Below are 12877 nucleotides of genomic sequence, written 5' to 3'. Positions count from 1 at the left end.
CCCGGAGCTAGTCTGTTTCTGAGCTTATCACAATCGATCTGCCATGTCCTGGGACGACGATGGAAAACACGGAGGCTGTAGGTGAGGAGGAGGTAGAGACAGTGCTAATATGTACCCCCTTCGCCCAGGCTACCACCTCCCCCTTAAACACACAGCCAGGTACAGACTCCACGGATTGCTTACTTTCAGTTTCCCTATATATCAATTTATTGCTATATGTCTCAGATTTCCCAGGCTTCTGTCTTCCCTCTTTGAAAATGCAATTTGTTGTGGTTTAGCTGGGATGAGAGAATGAATGACTATAACCATCTAGGTAGAGTTTAGACACTGCTTTCATCCTGTAAATTAAATGGGGATCTTTTTTCTCCAAAAGAACAAAAAACCAAGACTGACATTTACAGAGGTAAGGATGTAGGATGCCAAGAACATGCCAAATGTACTTCTTCCCCTTTACATTCTGCACATCAAAGCAAGGCTTAGATTGAAGTAGTACATTGACTCAGATCCACATGAAGAAAGGTATAAATGATTAATATCATACCCTTCCTGTGAGCAAGTTATTGTTATTGAGAGCTGGAGAGAGCTATAGGCACCTGGTGGTCATGGAAGAGAGAAGGGAAAGGAGCAAAGAAAAGGCTAGACCATTAGATTGTTTCTCCCCTTGTCAGATGGTCCCATATACAGGTTCAGTTAGTGGAATCACTTGTCAGCAGTGCCTTATCAGGACTAGGTTCAAATTCACATCTTAAGAGCTAAATTTCCTTTCATTCTATTCCTTAACAAGGCAACCTATGATGGGCTACTTGCTCAGAACTCTCCCTACATTAGATTTCTGGTCATTGAAGGTAACGTAAAAAATACAGAACCAAATTACCATTCCATTTTTTCTTAGTTCTTTCTTAAAACAGGAGATTGCATTGTGGATTTCATTCAACTATAGAAAACAAAACACTAAGCATATGACTGTCCTTTTTCTTTTAAATCTCTGTGTCATGAACAGAAATTTCTGCAAAGAAGACATACAAATGGCCAAAAGACACATGAAAAAATACTCGGCATCGGGGAAATACAAATCAAAACCACAATGAGATACCACCTCATACCAGTCAGAATGGGTAAAATTAACAAGTGAGGAAATGACAGATGCTGGCGAGGATGCAGAGAAAAGGGAAGCTTCCTACACTGTTGGTGGGCATGCAAGCTGGTGCAGCCACTCTGGAAAACATTATGGAGCTTCCTCAAAAAGTTAAAAATAGAGCTACCCTATGACCCAGCAATTGCACTACTGGGTATTTACCCCAAAGATACAAATGTAGTGATCTGGAGAGGCACCTGCACCCCAATGTTTATAGCAACAATGTCCACAATAGCCAAACTAGGGAAGGAGCCCAGATGTCCATCAACAGACGAATGGATAAAGAAGATGTAGTGTACACACACACACACACACACACACACACACACACACACACACACTGGAATATTATGCAGCCATCAAAAAAGAAACCTTGCCATTTGCAACGCTGTGGATGCAACTAGAGGGTATTATGCTGAGCGAAATAAGTCAATTAGAGAAAGACAATTATCATATGATCTCACTGATACATAGAATTTGAGAAATAAGGCAAAGGATCATAGGGGAAGAGAAGAAAAAATGAAACAAGATGAAACCAAAGAGGGAGACAAACCATAAGAAACTCTTAATCTCAGGAAACAAACTGAGGGTTGCTGGAGTGGAAGGGGGTGGGAGCGATGGGGTGGCTGGGTGATGGACATTGGTGAAGGTATGTGTTATGGTGAGCACTGTGTATTGTGTAAGACTGATGAATCACAGACCTGTACCCCTGAAACAAATAATACATTATATGTTAATAAAATAATAATCTCTATCTCGCCCATATTTCCCCCAATTCTGCCCAAGGGTGCTTTCTCCACCTTTTCCAGACACCAAAACACAAGGTGAAATGCATTGGGCTTCTTGCAACTGCGCTGTGCTAGGTTCCAAGCCAGAGATAAGCCTGACGTGAGATCAGATAAAGAACAGCACTTACCCGGCACTGCAAGCTGTGATGGATCCGGCTCCCGGAGCACGGCCCGTGTCACTCTTGTGAGGGGGCCGGGGGCAAGGCTGTTTATGGAGAGAGTATGTTGGCCTTCTCCTTCCTGCTGTCGTATAACCCTCTCTCTAAGGTCACTCTCAGTGCAGTGTGTCTCTCTGAATAACGAGGAATTGGTATTATGACTTCATATTTTTACAAGCGTACATTGTAATCATACTGCTTCCCTTTGTCAACAGACAGCTTTCTTATTTCCAGTATACAGATCCCCCTAGTGACACAAACAATGACTTTGATAATCGAGCATAATGCTTCCCATAAATGCAGAGCAAGGCTTGGTCAAAACCAGGAGCTTTGTTACTCATTCTCCCAATTGTAAGATGAAGCTGGGCTAATCTTTTGTTCCCCTTTACTGTAAAATTAGCTAAACTAATAGTTAAGGACTGAATTGTGAGAACATTTGGTAGATTCTTTGAAAAAAGATCTTTCTTATTTGCAGAAGGCACAACCTTTTAGCTTATTCAGAGAAGAGGTCTTGGCTTGAAAGGTGAGGTGAGGAGTACTGTGTCAGGGAGCATTGTACTGAAAAGGCACATGGAGCAAGAGAGAGGAATGAAGGCTTAGGAAGAAAAATGTGACTCTTACAGAGGAAGGGCGGTGGGTGCTCCTTTTGGTGTGACCATCACATGCAGAACATTAAGAAAACAGAATGATCCGTGACTTAGGAATGATTCTCTTGCCACGTTTCCTGGTTTCTTCCAATCCAGACAACTTCTTTTCCCCTGAATTTTAGCGGAAGTGGATAAAGACTCATATGAGATGAAGGGCAGATGCTAGATACACTCTATTGTGTAATATGCAAGTACCGCCCAGTAGGAAAGAACTCACTGGGCTCCATGAAATGGAGTGGAGTTCGAGGTAGGCCTTAGCAGGTAGAGATACCTATTGTCAGACCCTGTTTTGGGGTATTCGGAATTGTTTGTTCTGTGCCAGGCCTGTGTTAGGCTCATGAGATATAAAGATGAATAAGGCCTTTTCTATCAAAGAACCACTTACATTAGCTTACTGCTGATTAGGGAATCCCATCGAGCTTTTCCTCTCCTTGAATGACCCCTGCTCCTTGCTGGCTCCCAACATGTGATTCTTGCTTGTGACCCCCTCCCCCCGCCCCTCCTTGAGACCGTTTTAGATTGTGGAGGAAGGGTGACCTCATCCTCTGCTGGTGGATATGTGAACTGCTACAGCCTTCCTTGAGAGCTATCTGGAAACATTTATTAAAATAAAATATACAGAATACTTTTTGACCCAGCAATCTCATTCTCAGGAAATCCATCCTATAAAAACAAAAGCAACTAATGAATCATCGAACTTTACATCGGAAACCAGGGATGTACTGTACGGTGACTAACATAATATAATAAAAAACATTAAAAAAAAAAAAAAAGAAAGCCAGTATATACGTGTATATGAACAAGATGTGGCAACAAGAGCCAAGAGCAAAGTATTTGACACCTGAAATAGGATGGCTGAATACATTGTTGTGGATATGCACATGGAATATTATTTTGGAGCCGTTAAACAGGACAAATTAGAGCTTTGCTACTTGGCTTGGAAGGCTTTTCATGACGTCATTTTTTGTAAAGCAGAGAGTCTCTGCACATGCGTAAAGGTAAGTGAATACAGAGAAAATATGGAGGGATATGCATTGGATTGTAAATATGGATCACGGTATTAGGTGGTGTCAGTGAAACAGGAGAGGATAAGGCAGGAGAAAAAAGAAAGGGTTTTTTTTTTAAACTACACTGAGAATGAAATGATCCAACACATTGGCAACCAGGGAAAAGTCCTGCCCGCCGCCATCACCCCCCAGAAAAGCACCAAAACCTACAAAGCTTGAATCTAATAGAGCCTCTATATCCAATCACCACATACAGAGATACAGAGAATGGAGGAAACAGATTCAATTATACCCTGAGGTCCCATCAGGAAACCAATGGAGGAAATCCTAAGGACAAGCAACTTAATTTATTCCATAGAAATAAATTGCACACAAAAATAGAGAGGAAATCTATTAATTAAAGGAGGCTTAAATAAGACGTAATAACTGTGTGCAGTATACACAAATTATCTGGATCCTGATTCAAAGGAACATACTTTAAAATAACAATAAATCCACTTCCAGCAATTTTTATGACACAATTGGCAATTTAAATAATAGTTGTTTCTATTAAGGAATTATTGTTAATTTTCCAAACGTGATGATGGCATTAGGGTTATTAAAGAAAAGAACCCTTTTGTTTAGGTTAATTACTGAAATATTAATGGATGAAATAATATGATGTGTGGGAATTGTTTCAAAATCCTGCAGTAGTGGGAGGAATGGATGTAGGTGTGGCTGGGCCAGGATTAGCCATGGGTTTAAGCTGGGTCTGGTGATGGGTACCTGGGAGTTCAGGATACCAACCTGTCTACTTTTATGTAGATTTGGAATATTCTATTATAAAAAGTTTAAAACATGATATAACCACACTTCACACACACACATAATCAATGTTCTTCTGAACTAAGGTTCAAAATTGAATTAAAGCATTGTCGGGGTGGAGAGGTGCATACTGAGATTAGCTTCAGGTCTCATAACCAGCACCTGGAAAGAATACCTTATTAAGAAGAGACTGCTCCCCTAATGGAAGGTATAGGTTTGCTATAGGTTTTTTACACTTCTAAATATGCTTTCAAAATTTCCCTACTTCTTTGTTATAATGATATTTTAAAAGTAAAATACCTCATTGCTATTTTATAAAATGCATCAGATGCTTCCCTTATGGTCATGGAGTTGAGCCTATATTTGCAAGCACCCAAAAGTCAATTCAGCTGCTTTGGCTTAATCAGCAAAACCAGGCAGGCTCCAAGTATTTCTCGTGCAAAATACTTCACCAGGTATTATGGGAAATACAAACTTGGCCAGCAACAAGCTTGCAATGTCTGGAACAATTGTTGCTTTTAAACCTAAACGTCTTTATCATCTGATGCACTGGATTCATTTAGTTTGCAAGATTTATGGACACTACTATAGTAACTGAAATTTGTGAAATGCTATTAGCCTTTCTGATTTTCTGAATATAATGTTCTTGTCCTGCTCAAATACAATTAAGTAAATTTGGCTTTTTGGTGGTTGTTTATTTTGAAATGTGAATTATTAGTTTGAAAGCTAACTGCCTATAAGCTGATTTGAGTGCAAAACATCACATCCCGGGAGTGGAAATGTTGTTATTAATGTTATTAATGAAACCTACCAAAAATAAAGAACACGTCTTTGTTTTAATAGCCTGTTGAAATTGATTGGCTGTAGACACAGAAAATGACCCACAGTGAAGTGTATCTGGCCCGATACAGGTTAGCTTCCAGTGGCCCTCTGGCGCATCACCAGACATTTGTTAGACAATGTCCCAGGTGAACTGTTTCTTATCTTTACAATGTACTGGGAGTACTGCCTGACAGCTTCTCAGAACAGGGGCTGGTTTCTTCAACTTTTCCCTGAATGAGAGCCTTTCCTTTGCTAAGCTGGGGCTACAGAACTTGGGTTTGGCTCTGTTCCATCTGTATGGAGGCTTGTTTAACATTTAAGCAAAATCCCAATAATTCTAAGAAATTTTTTTACTATTCCTTTAGTTTTGTTATTAAATAAAAGTAATTTAATCTCATCAGAGAAAAATCAACAGAAAAATCATTTCTTATTTAGCAAATCAGAGTAACACTAACAAACTTCAATTTAGTTTTCTAAGCGCTATGCTACAAGCATTAGCTTCTTTAATCCTCATAACAACCCTATCGGGTATTAAACCATAAACTAACTTATAGTTGAGAAAATTGAGACCCAGAGAGGTTAAATAAGTGATCCAGTTTACTTACCTTGTTATTCAGACCCAGATCTGTCTTACTTCAGAGTCCGTATCAGCACACTTGAAATCACTATTACAATTTCGAGTACATTCATTTTGTCTTCTCGTATATGTTTTCGTGTCTCCACGTGTTTTACCAAAACAGTATCATGCGTATTTTTGGCTGCTTTCTTTTCTCTTTTCTTTTTTTAAATTTATTTGAGAGAAAAAGAGAGAGAGCACCAGCGGGGGTGGGGGGCAGAAGGAGAGGGAGAAGCAGACTCCCTGTTGAGCAGGGAGCCCAACTTGGGGCTCCATCCCAGGACCCCGGTATCATGACCTGAAATGAAGGCAGATGATTAACTGACTGAACCACCCAAGTGGCCCTGTTGGCTGCTTTCTAAAAAATTCACCATAAATTTACCCAGAACAATTTCTGCTACCAATACAGATTCTTTTGTTCAGTGATTTAAAAAAACAAAAAGTTGTATTGTATTCCATCATATGGGTTTGCTACCTACCCTCCCATAATTGGGCATTTAGGATCCTTTTAATTTTGTATGCTTACCTCTTAAAAAAGCAAATTAGTTGTGGTTCTCTGGGCAAGGACAATACTCTATATTTGCAAAGAGTTGAAAAATTATTTAATCATTACTACAACAGCACCAATAACTTTTAAAAATGATCATCAGCCATGGAAAGCAATTCCACTCAATGACAGTCTTAAAGCTTAACCATTTTTTCAGCCTGGAAGCTTTCAGGACTTTTCCCCTCTGTCCTTGTAATTTGATATATATATATTTTTTTATTTTTATTTTTTATTTTATTTTTTTTTTGCCAGGAACTAACCAGATATGGTTCTGTTTTTATTGACCTTCAATCTTTACACTTCAAAATTTTTCAACTCCGGATGTTAATTGATTTCAATGATGATTGCTCCAGTTTTTTTGGCTTTGTTTCTTCCATGGAGAGCCTTATAATTCTTATCTTGTCTCTATTTCCTATGACTTTTATTTATAATATCTATTTCATCATTTTCATATTTTTGTCTTTCTCTACAGTTTGGAATAATTCCCACATTTATATAATATGTCACTGATTCCATTTCCTACAGTGTTGGCTCCCTGTTTACCGTTTGCAATGAAGATTTTAATTCTGATAATACAGTTTTAGTTTCCTAGTTTGTTTTTCTTCCTTATCTCACTCTATTATCTTTCTATGTCGTTTTGCCTCCTCATATATTTTACTTCTATTTCGCTTCATCTGTGTCTTCCTATTTCTTTTCTTTCTACTCAGATTGCTGAACAGTTTTCTAAATTTTGTGTGTGTGGGTTCTATAGAAAGTCACTTTCAGATCTGTTTACCTGTATTCTTTTGCTAGGGCCGCCATGACAAAATACTACAAACTGAGTGACTTCAACAACAGAATTTTATTTTCTCACCATTCTGGAGGCTGGAAGTCCAAGTTCAAGATGTTGACAGAGTTCGTTTCATCTGAGGTCTCTCTCATTGTCTTACAGATGGTCACCTTCTCTCTATGTCCTCCTATGGCCTTTCCTCTGTGCTTGCTCAGACATGACATCTCTGTGCATCGAATTTATTCCTTTTTATAAGGACATCAGTCAAATTGGATTGGGGACAATCCACTTCAACAGCCTCAATTTAAGATAATACTTCTTTAAAGCCTTACCTCCAAACACACTAACATTCTGAGGTACTAGAGATGAGAGTTTTAGCATATAAATTCTGGGGGGACACAATTCAACCCATAACAGTACCTCAGTTGTAAAAATGATGTTCCCTTTTCCTTAATGCTTAGCCAGGCCATTTAATAATTCTGAATTGGCCTTCACTTCCTGCTTATGCTGAGCCTAAAGATGAACTAGAAATGAAAGCTTATTGTCTTCTCTAGTCTTCTTTCAGCATGCTCGCTGCCCTGGACATGCACATAGTTTTCTAGACGAGCTAGCATACTTTTCAAAGCTCTTATTCCCCCAAAGAATCTCATTCCCCAGCTTTCTCTTCCTGACTTTTGTCCTGTCTACTATTTGCTTCAATTGTTAGTTTTTGTGCCAGGTGGCAGCACTTGGCTGTCAGTAGTTCTGAGGAACACCCTCCACCCTAAGAGAGCTACAATTTAGGTGAAACAGAGCCAGGCTCCTTGTGTTAGTTCTTCAGGGGAACCACAGACAGGTCAAAACAAATGTGACTCCGTGGGAGCAAGACTGTCTCTCCTCCCTGCAGTATCATGTATTCATACTGAGGATTCAAGTCGCGAGCTTGAAGCCGGCCACCATACTGGGAAAGGGATGGGGTGAGGATAAGTCAAAATGCCACAGGGTTCTCTTGTTGTGTTCTAGCAGCCTTTCTCCTGGTTAACTGTTCACTTGATTGCTGTAAACACTTGCCATCTTGCAGAGTTCCAAAAAGGTTGGTTCTTAGTTTTTGCTAGATTATTTGGTGTTTCTGGGGAAACATAAGCCCCTTGAAGTCCTTACTCTGTGATCTTCACTGATGTTATAAATTCACATGGATGATGTTTTGAAGCCCTTTTGTATATCTCCAATTAGATGGCAGATTGACCCAAATACTACTAATTTAACTTCTACAGTCTAGCATACTTTCTTCTTTGATGATTGTGGAAGACAATGGCAGCATTTTTTTTTTTTCCTGGCTCAGTATCTGGAGCTCTGTTATGCTAAAAATCTGAAAAGTTTAGTTTCTAGAATCTGCTAGTAGAGACCCTTGTGGTTTTTAATTTCTGGCAGTCAGCTTTTAATCTCTTTTGCTAATTCCCCCTTCTTTGGCCCAACCTCCAATGATGGAGTCCTTCAGGAACCAATTGCAGGACCTTTTTTTCTTCATTTTATGCTCTTCTAGGGGGTTTTAGATCTTTCCAAGCCTGTAAATACCATGGATACTCCAATTATTCCCTAATTAATATCTCCAGTCCTGTTACATGTTGAATTCCAGACCCAGTTATTACTCAACATTTCTCTTAATAGCTCACAATACCCCAGAATAAACATATTAAAACCGAACACTTAGTTCTCATTCTCACAAGAGTTTTTTGCCTTGGTTCTTTTCCATGTCACTAAATGACACTTCTATCCATCTAGTCATTTCTTCCAGGAATTTTGGAGTCATCCGTGACTTAACACTCCTGATATGTATATAACTATTTCTTGAAAGTGGCCGATTCTTGACAACTCTACTATCAGTACTGTAAGATAAGCTGTCACATCATATTTTTGCTTGTATTCCTCCAATAGCCTTCAACCTGTGTCTTTCTTCCACGCTTGCCACCCACAACTCATCCCGCAATTACAGTGAATGTTTAAGAGCACAAGTCAGATCACACCACTCTTCTGTTCAATCATAATTCATTAATGTGGCTCACAAGGTCCTTACACGACCAGCCTTCCACATGTCTGTCTAGCCACAGGCGATGCCATGCTCTCCTTTTGTCACCACTCTTCAGCCACAATGGCCTCCTCTTAGTTACTTTAATCTACAAGTTCTCTCCTGCCTTAGGATTTTCTGTGAGCTGTTTTCCCTCAGCTCTTGTCCTCTTCCGGCTATCCTTTTCCTGGCCAATTCCTTCCTTAGGCCAGCCTTCTCCAAATTTCAATCTAAGTTAAAATGCTTTTCCTGACTCTCCCACAGCCTCTTGAACTCTTCCCTAATAGATCTTGTGAACTTTTCTATGATTATTTGTATGATTATTACTTATTATTGGTTCTCCTTAAGACTATAAACTTCATGAGACCATGTTTGTTTTCTTATCATCTCTATCCATCGTGCCTATCAAGATGCCAAGTTAGTAGTCGCTGATAAATATTTATTGCATGAATATGTGAAAGGATGGGTGGATTAAGGGTCAGAAGCAGTCCTATTCTAGTTGTTCCCAAGGAGTAACAAGCATTAAGTATTTCCTGTGCACCTGAGCACATTCCAGTATAATGAGAGTAAACACCTAATTTCCCTTGTTCCCCCCCCCCCATATGTATCAGGATTGTGGTTTGCTTTGTTCAAAGACTTTGCTCTGGGATGGAGGAACTGAACACCAAGATGAGCCAAGGGTGAGAGAGGACTCAAGATGCTCAGGATGAACTGGTAATTGCCAATGAAGAGGGAGAAAAGCCATTGGATTGTTTAGGAAGTTCAAAAAGCCATGCTAAGTTTATACAAATGATTTATCAGAAATGTTATAATAATATAAATGAAACAAAATAAGAGAAAAGGACACTGGGGTTAAGATAAACTTTAATAGCTATGTCAAAAAACACAGCTTCAGATCCTTACAAAGGGAAATTAAAAAAAATGTGAATCCAATGGGACTGTGAAGAAAAGAGGAAGTGGTTTCTCAGAATTGGAAGTTATCAGGAGATTTGGGCTTAGAGATCTAAAGGCCACAATTGAGAAGCAACACTGGAAATCATAAGGAAGCCTGTGCAAACCTCATTGCTGTGAATTTTATCCCTATTGCATTTAAATGGGGATGTTTTGTAATTTGGATATAGTAGGAGATATTAGAAGTTATAAATGAGGTTTCGTGCATAAAGAAGGTATGGGTATTTTTTATTACACTTTGTTTTATTCAGATACCTATGTAATCACACATGGTCCAGGAACACTCGAATAGTGTGTGAAACGTGATCAGATGTTAAAAATTGGTCCTCAGGGGCGCCTGGGTAGCGCAGTCGTTAAGCGTCTGCCTTCGGCTCAGGGCGTGATCCCGGCGTTCGGGGATCGAGTCCCACGTCGGGCTCCTCCGCTGGGAGCCTGCTTCTTCCTCTCCCACTCCCTGCTGTGTTCCCTCTCTCGCTGGCTATCTCTCTGTCAAATAAATAAATAAAATCTTTAAAAAAATTAAAAAAAAATAAAAAATAAAAATTGGTCCTCAGACACTATCGCCAATGATGCTGTGCTTGCCCGTGGTCTCACTAATATAAAACCACATCCACATGTCAGTGGCCACAAACCATTCAGCACAGCTTCCTTACCTGTGAGCTGTTTGTAGCTACCAGGTTGAGCACTGTTGATGATTATTCTTCAGGCTCTAAGTAGTTATGGGAATCTCAGCAGGGATTGGAGGAACCAGCTCAATCTTAAAGTTGTGCCCAAAGGTGGCTAATCCAGGCTTTGAGCGAGTCATAGCAGCGTTGGTCAGCCCCAGAGCCTTCTCAGTGAGGTTATGGACAAATAGCACCACGGTGCTAGGATGGGAAGTTTGTCACGACGAGTGACTGGCTGAATTAGGTCTAGATATTTTCAAGATTAGATATTTTACAAGACTGATAATATGACAGGGATCCAGGAAGCAGAGGTGTGGAGGAGAGAAAAGCTTAATGCTTCCACAGGAAACTTGAATTGGCAGTGACACATCAGGAATCAGGGTGAGGGATGAGGGGAAAGATAGTAATCACTTAGGTGGGGGAATCTTTGGGAGAAGCCATGATAAGTGGTTGGAATGAAGATTTGAGATCAATCATCAAGGAGCCATTTAGTTAGATTGTATTTTTCCTTATTTACTCTTCTTACTTAATTTCTTGGGGTATTTTCTGAATTTTCCTTGATAAAATCTGTGGAATGTATAAAATTGTGTGTGTGTGTGTATGTGTGTATACTTCCTTGAGAAGTAATGATGCAATGTAGTTTCTGGAGCTATGTAAGAATGTAGGAGTATTGGTTATGTCTAGGTGCATATCCTAGTAATGGTGATGTTAGTAATAAGAGCAATTATTTCACATGATATGAAATCTGGAGGCATTTGGTTTCAGGGTTGGTTCAGTGGCCCAATCCTATCATCAAAGCCCAGCCTGTTTCTTCCTTTTTGCCCCATTATTCTCACCATGTAGCTCTTCATTTTTTGGTATGTCACCTCACGATCACCAGATACAATTCCTTGAGGTCTGACTTGGAAGGAAATACTATAACTTTAGTATATGAGGTGTTATGAGTTGTGCTGGGCTTGGCACAATTGTGTACACACACACACACACACACACACATGCACACACCACTCCATACACACTCATTTATACTAAAAATAAAGACATATACAGCAGTCCAGAAGAGAAAGGAACTAGCGGCTGTCATTTGTACACGCCCATAAATGACAGGGGAAATCCTAAAATGAATTTCTGAGAACTTAGGCAGCCCTTCCATACTCAATAAGGAAGTGAGGATGTGCCAGATCAGCGAACGTGGGATAGACTGTGGTCTAAAGGTAAGCATGGCTGACTACATCCTGGGAGATAAGTATGGACTCTGACATGAGGTGCGCTGACAGGCCTGGCCTGAACTGGGAGATTCCCTAGTACATGGCAGCAACCTCAACTTTCTCACTGAGTCAAATGCAGGTTTAATTTGGCTTTAAGTCCTTAAATTTTATCCTACTTTAGTTTGAGGTTTGATGCTTATGACCAGGGTCCCTAATTAATCACTTTTCATCATTATTTAAAATTGCGACAATTTCAAATGTGTGCCTAGACAAGTGTCAATGAGAAGCAATGAATTTGTCAATCAGGTCTAGATAGCTCCCTGCTTTAAAGCAGTGTTTCAAAAACTAAGTTTCCTATGTAGTCAGAAGTCACCCAGAGTTAGTAAGAGTAGAACTGGGGCGCTCCGAACGGCCATTTGCAAGACAGCAATAAAAATAATGTACCTTCAATTTTTCTCCTCAAAGCTGAAAATATTAGTTTACCAACATCCACCTGGATTGAAATGCTTGCTGAAAAGAGATGTGGCTTTTGGTTTTATGAGGCTATTAGATTGTTGTCCAAAGATACGATTGGCTAATTTGGTAAAACTGGTTCCATGTTGTATTAAGAATGAATTGCCTTGCATTAAGCCAGGGAGTAGTAGATACTCCCTCCCACTCACACATTATTTGTAACCACTTGGCACAGATCATTATGACCTATGCTTGAGTATAGT

Source organism: Ursus arctos, unplaced genomic scaffold (assembly GCF_023065955.2).
Source record: "Ursus arctos isolate Adak ecotype North America unplaced genomic scaffold, UrsArc2.0 scaffold_1, whole genome shotgun sequence".
Classification (NCBI taxonomy): Eukaryota; Metazoa; Chordata; class Mammalia; order Carnivora; family Ursidae; genus Ursus; species Ursus arctos.
Note: the sequence above shows the minus strand (reverse complement) of the source record.